Raw genomic sequence first — 15,977 nt, 5'->3', positions numbered from 1 at the left:
AATATTGATAATATAACTGAATACTTGAGGCCCAATTCCATAGTCTTAACTCCTAAAAAGTCTTATTCTCAGCAGAATAAGAAAATTTAAATGTCTTGTTGGTCCAAGGTAAAAGGTAACCATAGGGAATCGCCTGTGCCTATACTTTATTGGTGTTTATTTCAGTTCATCAATTGAAGATCTGGAGAATTATTAAAGAAAAGCAGACAACTCAAACTGAAGTTTTGGCCATACATTTTTAAGGATTATAGTGGTTCCAAGAAATGCATGAAGTCTCTTACTACACAGTGTGGGTTTGGTTTCATTACTTGCAGTCTGAATATCTAGTACTTGCAAAAGAAATTCACCCTTACAAAACTGCCAAATGGGTTTACAGTACTACTTCTAGACCAGCAATGATATAGTGTCCACACAAAATTGCAGCTAATCTGTACACCCAAAATATTCAAGCTGTTTCATACTATCTCTACAACTTGGAGAATCACTCAGCCATGATTGATCTGAGAAGATACAATAGATTTGTTTGGAATTCTTTACTGCTATCTTCATTCTCAAGAGGGAACTGAGCTATGTACAGAGTTGCTGAGATAGTGCAGGTACTACCTTGTATGGTAACATGATTGATGAAGCTGTCTACCTTAAGCTGGGTATAAGAAGGTAGAGTACATTAAGGGATTACTACTGGTCGAGGTTTTTGTTTCTTAATTCTCAGATCTAGAGACTCAGTAAAACACTTCCCCAGAGGTCTAATCCTTAATTTCTTTGTCTGTAAAATGGGCTTAATAATTACACTTACTTCAAGGGTTTTCTGTGAGAATTAAATGAACAAGTAAAGTGCTTAAAGCTATGTGAGGCACAGGGGTGCCTGGGTGGCTTAGTCGGTTGAGTGTCTGACTTTGGCTCAGGTCATGATCTCGCCGTTCATGGGTTCAAGCCCCACATTGGGGTCTGTGCTGACAGCTCAGAGCCTGGAGCCTGTTTTGCATTCTGTGTCTCCCTCTCTGCCCCTCCCTCACTCTCTCTCTGTGTCTCAAAAATAAATAAACTTTAAAAAAAATTAAAAAAAGATATGTCAGGCACATAGCAAATACTCCATAAGTGTTAGCCATTATTTTTCTTTTAGCTGTTACAGCTAGATTATATTTGCTAAAAGTAAGGATCTGATTTATACTACTATTTTAATTTGCAGAGGGGCATATTCCTTTCTAGGGAAAAAATACTCCCTAACACTCCCTCTGTCCAGCACCATGTGGCCTGCAAAACTAAATGAATAAATACCAGATTACCTGGTGGAAATTAAATGGAAGAAAGTGAATTAGATGGCTTTAAAGGAGTTTTAAGTAAGTGTGGCAAAGCCAAATAAATGATCCTTCTGTTTACTATGAGTTTTCTAGGGCTACCTGTCAGGTAGTTCTGTTTTCCTTGGATGGTATTGACAACTTTCTCTCTGTCTCTGTTTCCCTCTCCCTTCCTCCCCTGATTCCTCCCTCCTCAATAGGAACCACCTTTTTCCAAGGTTTAATCTTGCTAGAGAGACTTAACATACCTTAAGACAGCCACAGATATTTCTTGGCTCTGGGTCTAGATTTTAGAATATCACTACTTTGGGTCCTCTAGTTACCTGCCAAATGACCACATATTGTTCCATATTATATCCAAATCTTTAACTCAGAGGGCAGAAAAGAAAGTGTGAAATTTGCCCTTAATGACTTCATGAAAAGGGAAAGAAAAATACGTAAATTACTTTTCAACCACTTCTTTTTTTTTTATTATTGAAGTTGAATCATACCTTTTTCATCTTAGATATAAGTCTTTAATGTTTTTGCATATGAAAATGTTTAACTCTCTAATTGTAATGCTGAAATGTATTTACATTTTTGGATGTTATAAACTTTTCCTTACGTACACTCTGTATCAGTGTCACATAATGCTCTGCTTCTGCTATATCTGACATTAAGTATATATACCGGATAACCAAAATTTAATCAGTTTCCAAAGAATTTTTATTATAAAGTATTGCCTATAAGGACAGTAGTGGAAATTAGAAGTTTGGTTTGCTTTAGCCATCACAACCACTTTGATTGTTTGATCCTGAAAAAAATCAATGCCTGGGAGGGGTCAAATGTTATTATTTTCTGATGAAAGAAGCTAAACGATGATTAATTATTAGTTTGTTAGGACTGCAGTAACAAAATACCACAAACTGGGTGGCTTAGAACAACAGCAATTCATTGTCCCACGGTTCTGGATGCTCAAAGTCTGAAATCAGTGTTGACCAGGTTGGTTCCTTCTGAAGGCTGTAAGGTCGAGTTTGTTCCAGGTTTTTCTCCTAGGTTCCGGTGTTTTGTTAGCAATATTTGGTGGTCCTTGACTTACAGGATCTCTACTTTCATCTTCACATGGCATTCTTCTTGGGTGTGTGTCCATGTCCATACTTACCTTTACCAGTCATATTGAAATAAAGGCCTACCCTGCTCCAACATTACCTCATCTTAATTAATTAATTAATTAATTACACCTGTAAGGATCCTATTGCAAATAAGGTCAGTTCTGTGGTCCTGGGGGTTAGGATTCAACATATGATTTTTAGGGCAGGGGGACACAATTCAGCCTATAGTAATTATAATCCTCAAATCCTATTTTTAAATGCTCATGAGCCATGGGACCTATCCCTTGGGCTTGTATCTTACTTAAAATATATATAAATAAAATATTACAAAACAAAAACAAACAAATGAACCTCCCCCAGCCAACAACTCACTGCTGGCCAGAGATTTCATTGCTCAGTTGACCAGTTGATCAAGATAGACTTCATTTCATAAGCACCCATTCAGAAATGATGTTCTCTTACATCCTCACAAGAATCTAACACACAATAAATTATAATGTGGAAAATAAATTCTAAAAAAGAAAAATAAAAAGTAAACAGATAAAATAGAAAATATCAAACTTGGAAATCTTCAGATTTTATATATAATCTACTTACTAGGAAACCGTAAGGCTGCCACCCCTCCTGCATTCTGTGGAATTGTTCCAATCTCACCAAGAAAATCTTATACCTCATTAACTTCACTTTCATATCTAATGCTTATTATTTACTAGAGTGATAAAACAAGTTATTGGTTGATGATGACTTATCACATTACCATCTCATTTTTGCCTGGCACATGCTGTTAAAAGTGTGGAAAACCTATCCATGGATAACTGAAGATATTTTTAGCAGTTACCTTTTACAGGATACAACATTTAAAAGGAAATGATTTTTATTTTTATTTTTTTAGAGAGAGAAAGAGAGAGAGGATCTTAAGCAGGCTTTGCACTGGGCACAGGGCTTGATCCCATGATCCTGGGATCATGCTCTGACCTGAAATCAAAAGTCAGATATTCAACTGACTGAGCCACCGAGGCACCCCTAAAAGTAAACTTTTCATTTTAATGTATTGGCTATTTTTTAAAAGGTAGAGATGAGATAAGTGTTTTGGTTTGATAGCCAGGTTTACTCTGACAGGTCTTGTCTTTAGTAAAATATAAGTACAGATATGTTTGGAAGTTCATTTATAATGGGAAATGGAAAAATTGTGTTTTTATCTTTTTATCCAAATTATAGTCTTTAATAATCATTTAAAAATTACTGGAAATGGATGCTTTTTTTTTTTTTGGAGGAGATATCTTACTATGATGTGGACAATTTTTAGTATTCTTGATGTTTGGTGACTATCACCTAAAAGAGTATATCTAAAAACTGTGCAAAGTTATTCTTACTAATAATAACAGTCTGGAGAATTTCCCAAAGCAGTGATACCCTATTAACTCATAGCCACCACATGAACAACTTCTTCCTAAAACCTGTACTTCCTCATTTAAACTGAAAACAGTATTTTGAGACCAAGCTTGTGTTTTCATAAACAAGTGGTTTAACTAAATTAAATTTCAGAAGTTTGGTTTCAACTTTTTGGAGGGCTTCTGTGATGTAGTATCTATGACTTCAATGATACTTGAAAGCAGTTTGAATTTTTCACTTTTTGATTCATTTTGTTCTTGTGAGTAATAGGACAAACACAAACTCAAAGTATTCTTTCATTTTAATGTTTATTTATTTTTGAGAGAGGGAGAGAGAGAGAGAGAGAGAGAGAGAGAGAGAGAGAGAGAGAGAGAGAAAGTGAGTGGAGGCGGCGCAGAGAAGAGAGGGAGACAGAGGATCCGAAGTTGGCTCCACGCTGACAGCAAAGAGCCTGATGCGGAGCTCGAACCCATGAACCCTGAGAACCCAGGTTCCCCAAACTCAAAATATACTTATAGCCACAATAAAATACATGTTTTCAAAAACATTCCAGATCATAATCTATTTCTATTTGTTTGAATGGATTTTATTCTCTTTTTGAGGGTAAAACTTCATTCAAATACAGTTCTTCAGAAATGCTGGCAAAATCACAGGTGCTAACAAAAATTTAGAAGGGTAATTAGTTCTTTTCCTTGAATTATACACCACATTTTTTAGAAGTTTATTTACTTTGATAGAGAGAGAGAAAAAGGGGCAGAGAGAGAGAGAATCCCAAGCAGGCTCCACGAGTCTGACCTAGGACTCAGTCTCATGAACCACGAGCTCATGACCTGGGCTGAAATCAAGAGTTTGATGCTTAACCAACTGAGCTACCCAGGCACACACCATTTTAATTAAACATTCAACCTTAGCAGTGGTACCTAAGAGTACCAATGTTGTGTCTAGTTATAGCCAAGGAGTATCAACAGAACACTGACTTTTAGCAAGCTTCCATGTTATTCTAATAACATAATAAGTTTGAGGGTAGCAAAAACCATTCTTATCCTGTTCCTTCTTCCTTGCTAACAGAATTCCTATTTAGATATTCATTGGAGATATTATGATCTCAGGGAAAGTGGCTCCAGTTTTTGGCCTAAGAGCAAGCATGTGACCCAGTTCTGACCAATGAAGTGTAAGAGGAAATCCTCTTTGGATATCCTAGGGAATATTTTCCTTTCTGATAAGAGACAGGGTACTAAGAGCTCTTGGCCCTGTACCGCTAGCTATTTCTGTCTTTGAATATGGTTACAGAAGGACATGGTGTGTGGGACTCCTGCAATGATCTTGAAACCTGGAAATGTCCAAGAGACTTCTTTTTTTAATAAATATTTTAATGCCAATTTAGTTAACATACATTGTTATATTACTTTAGGATATACAATATAGTGATTCAACAGTTCCATATATTACCCAGTGCTCATCAAGACAAGTGAATTCTTAATCCCTTTCACTTATTTCATCCGTCTCCCACCTCGTAATCCTCCCCTCCTCTGGTAACCACCAGTTTGTTTTTTATAGTCTGTTTTAATTTGTCTGTTTCTTTTTTTCCTTTGTTTATTTCTTTTGTTTCTTAGATTCCACGAATGAGTGAAATCATATGGAATGATTTTCTCTGGCCTATTTCCCTTAGATTCTACTCTCTAGATCCATCCATGTTGTTGCAAATGGCAAGATTTCATTCCTTGTTATGGCTGAATAATATTTCCATATATATATCTATATATATCTATATATCTGCCACTTTGTTCATTTATTTATTTTTTAATATTTATTTATTTTTGAGAGAGGAAGAGAGGGAGAGAGAATGAGTGGGGGAGGGGCAGAAAGATAGGGAAGCAGAGGATCCAAAGCAAGCTCTGTGCTGACAGCAGAGAGCCTGATGAGGGGCTCAAACTCACAAACTGTGAGATCATGACCTGAGCCAAAGTTGGATGCTTAATCAACTGAGCCACCCAGGTGCCCCCATTCATTGATTGATGGACACTTGGGCTACTTCCATAATTTGGTTATTGTAAATAATGCTGCAATAAACATAGGGGTGCATATATCCCTTTGAATTAATGTTTTCATATTTTTTGGATAAATACCTAGTAGTGCAATTACTGGATCACAGGTTAATTCTATTTTTAATTTTTTGAGGAACCTCCATAGTGTCTTCCACAGTGGCTGTACTGGTTTGCACTCCCACCAACAGTACAAGAGGGTTCCTTTTTCTCCACGTCATCACCAGCACTTCTTTCTTGTGTTTTTTATTTTAGCCATCTGACAGATATGAGGCAGTATCTCATTGTGGATTTGATTTACATTGCCCTGATGATGAATAATGTTGAAAATCTTTTCATGTGCCTGTTGACCATCTGTATGTCTTCTTTGGAGAATTGTCTGTTCGTGTCTTCTACCCATTTTTAATTGTATTATTTGTTTTTTTGGTGTCAAGTTATATATGTTCATTATAGATTTTGGATACTAACCTTTTATTGGATATGTTGCTTCCAAATATCTTCTCTCATTCAGTAGTTCGTCTTTTAGTTTTGTTTATTGTTTCCTTTGCTGTGCAGAAAGTTTTTATTTTGATGTAGTCCCAATAGTTTATTTTTTCTTTTGTTTCCCTTGACTTGGGGAACATATCTAGAAAGATGTTGCTATTGCCAATGTCAAGGAAATTACTGTCTGTGCTCTCTTCTAGGATTTTGTATGGTTTCAGGTCTCATATATATGTCCTTAATCCATTTTGAGTGTATTTTTGTGTATGGTGAGAGAAAGTGGTCCAGTTTCATTCTTTTGCATGTGGCTGCCCAGTTTTCCCAACACCATTTGTTGACGAGACTTTTTCCCATTGCATATTTTTGCCTCCTTTCTGGAAGATTAATTGACCATATAATTATGGGTTTATTTATTTTATTTATTGTGGGCTTTCTATTCTGTTCTATTGATCTGTGTGTCTATTTTTGTGTTAACGCCTTACTGTTTTGATTATTGCAGCTTTGTAATATAACTTGAAGCCTGGAATTGTGATGCCTCTGGTTTTGTTTATTTTTTCAAGATTGCTTTGGCTATCTGGGGTCTTTTGTGGTTCCATACAAATTTTAGGATTGCTGGTTCTAGTACTGTGAGAAATGCTGTTGGTATTTTGACATGGATTGCATTAAATCTATAGATTTCTTTGGGTGTTATAAACATTTTAACAATATTTGTCCTTCTAATCCATTAGCATGGAATGTTTTTCCATTTCTTTGTGTCATCTTCAATTTATTTCATCAATGTTTTATAGTTTTCAGAGTACAGGTCTTTCACCTTCTTGGTAAAGTTTATTCCTAGGTATTTAATTATTTTTAGTGCATTTGTAGATGGTATTGTTTTCTTAATTTCTCTTTCAGCCACTTCATTATTAGTGTATAGAAATGCAATGGACTTCTGTACATTGATTTTGTATCCTGCGACTTACTGAATTCATGTATCATTTTCTAGTAGGTGTGTGTGTGCGTGTGTATGTGTGTGTGTGTGTGTGTGTGTGTGTGTGTGTAGTCTTTAGGGTTTTCTCCATATAGTATCATGTCATCTACAAATAGTGAAAATTTTACTTCTTCCTTAACAATTAGTAGGCCTTTTATTCCTTTTTGTTGTCTGATTGCTGTGGCCCAGACTTCCTGTACTATGTTGAATAAAAGTGATGAGAATGGGCATCCTTATCTTATTCCTGATCTTAGGTAAAAAAAAAAACTCAGTTTTTCATCATTGAATATGTTAGCTGTGGGTTTTTCATATAAGGCCTTTATTATTTAGAGGTATGTTCCCTGTAAACATACTTTGTTGAAGGATTTTTATCATGAATGGATGTTGTCCTTTGTCAAATGCTTTTTCTGCATCCAAATGATCATGCAGTTGTTACCTTTTCTCTTATTGATGTGATGTATCACGATGATTGATTTATGAGCATTAAAGCACACTTGCATCATGGGAATAAAACCCATTCGTGGTGAATGTTTTTTTTATATATATTGTTGGATTCAGTTTGCTAGTATTTTGTTGAGGATTTTTGCATTTATGATTTTCAGAGATATTGGCTTGTAGTTCTCCTTTTTTTTGTTGTTGTTATATCTTTATCTGGTTTTGGTATCAAGGCAATGCTGGCCTTACAGAATGAATTTGGAACTTTTCCTCCCTCTTCTATTTTTTGGAAAAGTTTGAGAAGAATGGATATTAACTCTTCTTTAAATGTCTTCTTTAAGTAGGGGCGTCTGGGCTAAGTGTCAGTCAGTTAAGCATCTGACTTCAGCTCAGGTCATGGTCTCATGGCTTGTGAGCCTGAGCCCTGTGTCAGGCTCTGTGCTGACAGCTCAGACCCTGGAGCCTGCTTTGGATTCTGTGTCTCCCCCTCTCTCTCTGTCTCTGCCCCTCCCCTGCTCACACTTTGTCTCTCTCTCCCCAAAATAAATAAACATAAAAAAATGTCTTCTTTAAGTGATAGAATTCACCTATGAAGCCATCTGGTCCTGGACTTTTGTTTGTTGAGAGCTTTTTGGTTATTGATTCAATTTCATTGCTGGTAAATGCTGTTCAAATTTTCCTATTTCTTCCTGCTTCAGTTTTGCTATTTTATATGTTTCTAAGAATTTATCCATTTCTTCTAGGTTGTCCACTTTGTTGGCATATAGTTTTTCATGATATTCTCTGACAATCCTTTGCATTTCTGTGATGTCAATTGTTATTTATCCTCTTTCATTTCTGATTTTGTTTATTTGAGTCATCTCTCCTTTTTGTTTCATGAATATGCCTAGAAGTTTATCAATTTTGTTAACTTTTTCAGAGAACCAGCTCCTGGTTTCATTGATCCATTCTATTGTTTTGTTTTTTTTTTGTTTCTATATCATTTATTTATGCTCTAATATTTATTATTTCTTTCCTTCTGCTGGTTTGGGTTTTGTTCGTTATGGGTTTTCTAGTTCTGATAGGTGTAAGGTTAGGTTGTTTATTTGAGATTTTTTTTTCTTGCTTCTTTTGATATGCCTGTATTGCTATAAACTTCCCTCTTACAACTTGTGGTTGATTTCTAGTTTCATACTGTTATGGTCTGAAAAGATGCATGATATGATTTTGATCTTTTTTAATTTGTTGAGACTTGTTTTGTGACCTAATATGTGATCTGTTCTGGAGAATGTTACGTATGCACTTGAAAAGAATGTGCATTATGCTGTTTTAGGTTGGAATGTTCTGAATATATCTGTTAAATCCATCTGTTTAGTGTGTCATTCAAAGCTACTCTTTCCTTGTTGATTTTTCTGTTTAGATTATCTGTCCATTCGTGTAAGTGAGGTGTTAAAGTTCCCTACTATTATTGTATTACTATATTATTTCCTTAATATTGGTTATTAACTGTTTTGTGTATATAGGTATTGCCATATTGGATGCATAAATACTTACAATTGTTAGATCTTCTTGTTGAATTGTCTTCTTCATGATTATATTGTGTCCTTTGTTGTCTCTTGTTACTACAAGAGACTAACTTCTTAACAGCAGAGCCAGCAAATAAAATTTAAGTTTAGAGAATCTAGACTAAATTGCAGGAGGATATTCTTCCACTTTTTAATTATAAAAAGGATTCCAGTAGATAAATTTTCTTTCCCTTGAAGAGGCAATTGTTATACGTGGATAATTTGAGTAATATTTACACTGTATTTACCTCCAGAGTTAACCTGGATATATATCAGAAAGATATTTTTACCAGTAGCCTTCTAAACATCTCAGAAATGCTTATCGACTCCTCTGTTGGTTGAGCCAACAGTTTATATACATGGATGGACTTTTAGGTTTAGTTGTGTGAGCTTAATTGTCTTTACAGACATGTTTGACAGAGAACTGAAAGCAGTTTGAACTGGAAATATCAAAACAACTGGAAGTTATTTTTTCTATATGATTTTTTCTACATTTTCTATATTTTTTTTACAGTGTTGTTTGAGCTGGTCGACTGCTTTAAAAATAAGGCTTTTTTAGTAGACAGAAGAGATTCTTGTGACACAAATATGAATCTTTCCTAAACCATTTTATCATCAGCATTCAGCATTGGCTTCGAAGGCTCACCCTATGAAGAGCTGACACACAATCATTATTCTGCATCAGTCCACTTTACCTTAAAGGGCAACTGATTGCATATATAAAGAAAAACAAAATAGACCTGTCTAAAATAATTGGTACTAAGAAGCAACCAAACTCATTTAATGATACCCTACATCCACATAAACTGATAATTGTAGTCGAGGTGTTTTTCATTTGCAGTTTTAAATTAGTCAAAACATTTATGTTTTCTAATGTGACTTCCTAAGGATGGATTATTATTTTTTTCAAAGGATGGAGCCATCTTAATGCTGACGAGAACACAAAGTAGATTATACAAAAAGTACACACCTTGTGACCACAAGAAACAGGAGGCTGTGCTTGCTACAGCACAGTAATTGGTTAGTACTCTAGCAGAAGGAAAGGGTGGGGATGGGCAAGGAAAGACTCACAGCCAGTACAGATGGAGGGTGAGGTAAACGTCAGGTAAACCTAAGTAAGCAACCCGAAGGCAGCCTAAGCTGGGCTTCCCAAATCAAATGAAACCTAGAAGTTGAAGGACACATTCTCTGAGACTGATAGGCTTGAAAATACTTTTGCCAACCAGTTCTAGCATCATAGTTTATGTATCTTTGGAAACTCTATAGAAATGTATTAAAAATCAATCTCACACGTAAAAAGGCAGTGTTCTTCAGGAAGCAAAGCTTCAAATATCCTTTGTTACATTTCGGATAACAGATGGACTAAACAATTCAATTCAAACAATTATTTAAGTATAGAAGCACCAAAATAGTTAGCAAACCAATGTCCTTTATTTGTTGATACTATTTTTTCAGGTTATGAATATTTGGATCCAGTAGACAGTCTAAAAATAAGCCAGGATTCTATGTTGCCTTAAAGAATAACTCAAAATTCCTTAGAGGGGTAATAATGGAATCAATTCAAGGGCAAAATCAAGTATAGAACACAATCACCCATTCTCCTCTTAAAGGAAATAAAACCCATATATGTAGTAGAAATGTTTATTGAGATTTCTTTCAAAACTATTATTGCAACTCAAATTTTTAAAAAGTTTAGTTTACTTAGTATTTTAGGGATCCATGTTTTTTTTAAGCTTATTTGTGGGGGCGGGACAGAGAGAGAGAGGGAGAGAGAGAATCTCTGGCAGGCTTTGCACTGTCTATGCACAGCCCTACATGGGGCTTGATCTCACAAACCATGCGATCATGACCTGAGCCGAAATCAAGAGTTGGCCACTTAACCGACTGAACCACCCATGTGCCCCTTAGGGATCCATGTTTTTTTTTTTTTTTTTTTTTTTTTAATTTTTTTTTTTTCAACGTTTATTTATTTTTGGGACAGAGAGAGACAGAGCATGAATGGGGGAGGGGCAGAGAGAGAGAGGGAGACACAGAATCGGAAACAGGCTCCAGGCTCTGAGCCATCAGCCCAGAGCCTGACGCGGGGCTCGAACTCCCGGACCGAGAGATCGTGACCTGGCCGAAGTCGGACACTTAACCGACTGCGCCACCCAGGCGCCCCAGGGATCCATGTTTTTGAAGAGAATTTGCAGTTAGCAAATATCAAGTCTCAGTCTTTTTATATGTACAATAGGCATAGTAACAGTATTATTTCACAGAGGTGTTGTGAAGATGAAATGAGATAATATCTTACAAGCACCTTGTGTAACATCTGCCACTTATATTGTGCTCCAAATATATAGTGCCATTTGTTACATACATGGCTCAATGCAGATAACAGTGTAACAAAACGTATCTGACAGACAGCCTTGGGAGGGACCTTCTTACTGTGTTTTTAACTATCCTTAAATGTTGAAATAATCACTCTAGTCAATACTTTATAACTGCATCAGAGAGGAAGGCTTTGTCCAGGAAACATGATGAGGGGTCTTCTTTATTGTATTAGGATCTTCCTTATTACACTGTTAGTCTGTGTGAGTGCCAATTCAGGGACCCAGGATGAAGAATATCATTTAATCAGGATTTTATGGCTGTGAGACACAATTATCTTCCACTCTGCTGCACTTGTAATTGACATGTTAATTAGGCATTTTATAAGATATGAGGGACAAATCAGCAGTATGGAAATAATATTTCTAAAAACAAACAAAATAAAAGAGCAGACACAATGACCACATCACTAAGATGTTGGGGTCAGAGGGAACTGGAAAACAGGGACTCTTGCACTGGACATGTGAACTGTGTCCCAAAGGGAACATTAAGGAATTCTGAAAGTTTTGCCAAGAGCCCAGAATGCAAACTTCATGCATAAGTGCATGTCCAACTTGGTGGGACTCAGCTTCAAGATGCTGCTTAGAAACAGGTATTCCGTGTGGGGTGTTTGAGACAGAAGATTGAGGCTATCAGAATGTCTAACACAGGAGCTCTTTGCTTAGATGGGTGAGGCCCTCTGTGCTGTCTTCTGTGAGGGGCTTGCAGGCAACGGTGCTACTGGAAAAAAGGGTGCCAAGAAGACCAACTAAAATAACTGAATGCTGAGAAAGCCATTCCTATTCATGTAGCCTGTGGAAGGTAAGCCCGAGCAAGCTGTTGAGAATGTGAATATTGTGATGATGCTGTGACCGTCTTCTGTTACTTTAGAATACAAGAGAGTGTATGTTACCTTGTAACATGAGAGAGTTAGGTTAGGCAGCAAAAGAAACTACCTGTGGCCAAAGTTGAGTGATTGAAACACTTATTAAATGAAATTTGTATGTGTTTTCTGGCTGCACATGGAGAAAACTAAGCAGTTAACTCAGTTCCATGTTTTATTTCCAGTATGATGGGCAATGTGTCCCTTTTCCTCCTTCCAAATTCTTTTTTAAGATCTCTTAAGACAACATCTGGCTTACATTTATACCAATGGACACTATGACTGAAAAATGGCAAAATTCCCATATTAGAACAGATTTTGTGAGAGAGAGACAGAGAGAGAGAGCAAGTGAGTGAGGGGCAGAGAGAGAGGGGAGGAAGAGAGAGAGAGAGAGGGCAACAGCAGCAGGGCTCACCCGATGTGGGGCTTGACCTCACCCAAAGTGGGATCCTTGCTCACCTGATGCAGGGCACAAGCTCAGCAGCAGTGGGCACAAGCTCACCCGAGGTGGGGCTCAAACTCACAAACCTTGAGATCACGTCCTGAGCCGAAATCAGATGCTTAACAACTGAGCCACCCAGATGCCCAAGAATAGATTTTTTTTTTTTTGAGGTAAACTTCACATAACGTACATTTCACCATTTTAACCATTTTAAAGTATACATTTCAGTGACTTTTAGTAAATTCACAATGTTGCACAATCATGATCATTGTCTTGTTTCAGAACATTTTCATCACCCCCAAAGGAAACCCTGTAACAGTAAGCAGTCCTTACCTATCCTTCCCTCCTCCCAGTCCCAGCCCCTGACAACATCTAACATGCTTTCTGTCTCTATGGATTTGCGTTAGTAATGTATTTCTTTTGGGATCTTCTGAATTCTGCATTTACTTTTCCAACTAGAAACTGTAGACTACAGAGTGTATGTATGTGTGTGTATGTGAGTGAGAGTGAGAGAGACAGAGAGAGAGAGGAACAAGAGTCAACATTCACGAGAAGTTTGGCAAGGTCAAGTCTATTTAAAATAACTGAACAAAGTGAAAACCTGGGAGGATACTTATTTTTCATCTAGATGTCTGTAACTTAAATTAGGTGTCTAAACTTAAATTTCCCAAGGGTTCAGACAGTTATAGGTTATAGAAACGTCACAGTTCTTGAAATATGTCTGTAACATTGAAAAAGCCTTTTGAATGGCAATGTGGCCTTAAAGCTCCTAAGTTAGGCTAAAAAGTTTCACACCCATCAGAAGCTCTGTTCTGGATCTGAGTTCTTCCTGTAATAGTTGATGATAAACCTATTACTTTTCTTTAGAGCAGTGTAGTGGTGACCATTCTTTATCCTGCATTTGTCTTGGGAAGCACATCAGATACAGCAGAGGAAACAGGATGCTGGCGGTAAGTGAAAAAGCAACTTAAAAATAATTAAACTCCTTTATTTCCCCAAAATAAATACTTATCAATTTTAAATTAAAATATACTTTTTATTCTGGCTGGAATTGATTAAAAGTTAGTTAACCTATTCATAAACTTAAAAACTTTGAAAATGAACTAGAAAATCGTTCTTAGGGCATCTTTTGTTTTGTAAACTGATTTAAAATTCGCATGACTTTCTTAGTTATGATTACATTTATAAAGAAGTTATGTTTTCTGCGTTCTGGGAAAAAAAAGCCTATTTTTAAAAGAAATCTTAATTTTCAGCCAGTCAAATAATTCCTCGGAAGGAAGAATAGCCAGTTGGGTCTTGTGATTTAAGCTGTGCTTTATAAACTCCAATGTCAATGTCAGGAGATCACTGTTATTTGCAGTTTGCACACATTTTGAGGATTTTCCTTCCATTTTTATTTTCAATTCCTTTTCATTTCACGAGCTCCAACTAATATATCTTGACTATTTCCATTAATAATTTCCTAATAATCCATTAGGATTCCCCTGCCAAAGCTCAAACACCTCACTGGTCTTGATATTATGGATCTTTCTTGTTTTCTTTCCAGAGGATCTTTCCTATGTGCTTCACTGTAGTCTCCCACCTTTTTGTTTTGTTTTGTTTTGTTTTGTTTTGTTCTCTCAGTTTTGGCTTCTGGGGACTCGTTGATGACAATGGAAAACAGTCTCCATGTCACATTTTGAGCTCTACACTGACTTACCTACTGTTCCCACAAACATTTTTCAGGCAGTGTCAACCGGAAGTAATTTTTTTAAAAGCAACTGAACCGGGGCTGAGTGCCAACTTCGGCTCAGGCCGTGATCTCCCGGTTCCTGAGTTCCAGTCCCGTGTGGGGCTCTGTGCTGACAGCTCAGAGCCTGGAGCCTGCTTCGGATTCTGTCTCTCACTCTCTCTCAAAAATAAGTAAACATAAAAAAGAACAGAAACAATGTTTAAAAACAATAAAAGCAACTGAACCTCCTTTAAGCCACCTGGAAGTTGAGGACAGCACAGCACTTCTCCTGGCATGTAAAAATTAACATAATGCACTTGAAGGTCCTCTTGTTGAGAAACACTGTGGCAAAATGTGCAAAGTATCATTATCTTTTCTTTTCCTTGCTTGAGGATCTATCAACAAAATTCATCTCCAGTTAAGAGCTCTCCACAACTTGGAGGGTTTAATTGGCGAGTCCCCTTCTTCTTCAGGTCCCTCATATTGTGTGTCTACATGAACTTACACTCCAACTTAAGAAGACAAACGAAAACTTCTCTTGAAGTTAAGTCAAAGGACTTGAAAGTACTGTGGGAAAGGGGCTTGAAAAGGGGAAAAAAGCAGTTAGCAGTAGCTAAACTGCAAATCCCCTATCTCTGCCCTCCAGACCACATCCCAACGAATCCAGCTGTGCCCCACCCGCCAGTAGACTTGTGAGGCTCCTGATTGATAGTCCAGATACAGGGCATATATTTATCCGAGTCTCCCTTCACTGCTGGGTGTCAGTCTGGCCTGTGCTCAGGGTGTGGAATTTGGTTGGAGTTTCAGTGTGTAGGATCCACTCCCGGGGTTTTGGCAAGATTGAGAAACGTAAGGTAACTCTCTGGCAGTAGGGGTTGGTATGCACCGGGGCTTCAGCCCAGAAGGGGAAAAAAGTGTAAAATTCATGGAAGCCTGGTGTTCTCTAGAGTCATTCATCTGCTACTTCAGGAGGCCACCGAATGGCTTTATCTGGACAGGTACAGACCCAGGGACACAACTGGGATAACCGGTATTCCTGGTAACTGCTTGTCAGATACTGGGGCATTTGGAGGAGAGGTGGGGAAGGGACGGGGCGGGAGGGCGGGGGTTGGAGTGGGGGTTGGGAAGTGGTGATAAAGAAGAAGGAAGGATGGTGAAGGGAAACGGTTGGGCTGGTTCCTCCTTGCTGCATCTCCAGGAAGGATTTGGAGACCTAAGTTCTGGGCTGGGGGTGGGTCCCTAACACGCTGCGGGTCTTGACCTTTACAAGCCTCCCCTTACTCCTCTGGAGAGGGCTCACCTCTGGTCTTTGTGCCCTTTCCTGCCTTTTGATTCTTGTT

Source organism: Prionailurus bengalensis, chromosome C1 (genome assembly GCF_016509475.1).
Source record: "Prionailurus bengalensis isolate Pbe53 chromosome C1, Fcat_Pben_1.1_paternal_pri, whole genome shotgun sequence".
Taxonomy (NCBI): Eukaryota; Metazoa; Chordata; class Mammalia; order Carnivora; family Felidae; genus Prionailurus; species Prionailurus bengalensis.
This window is presented reverse-complemented; position numbering follows the sequence as displayed.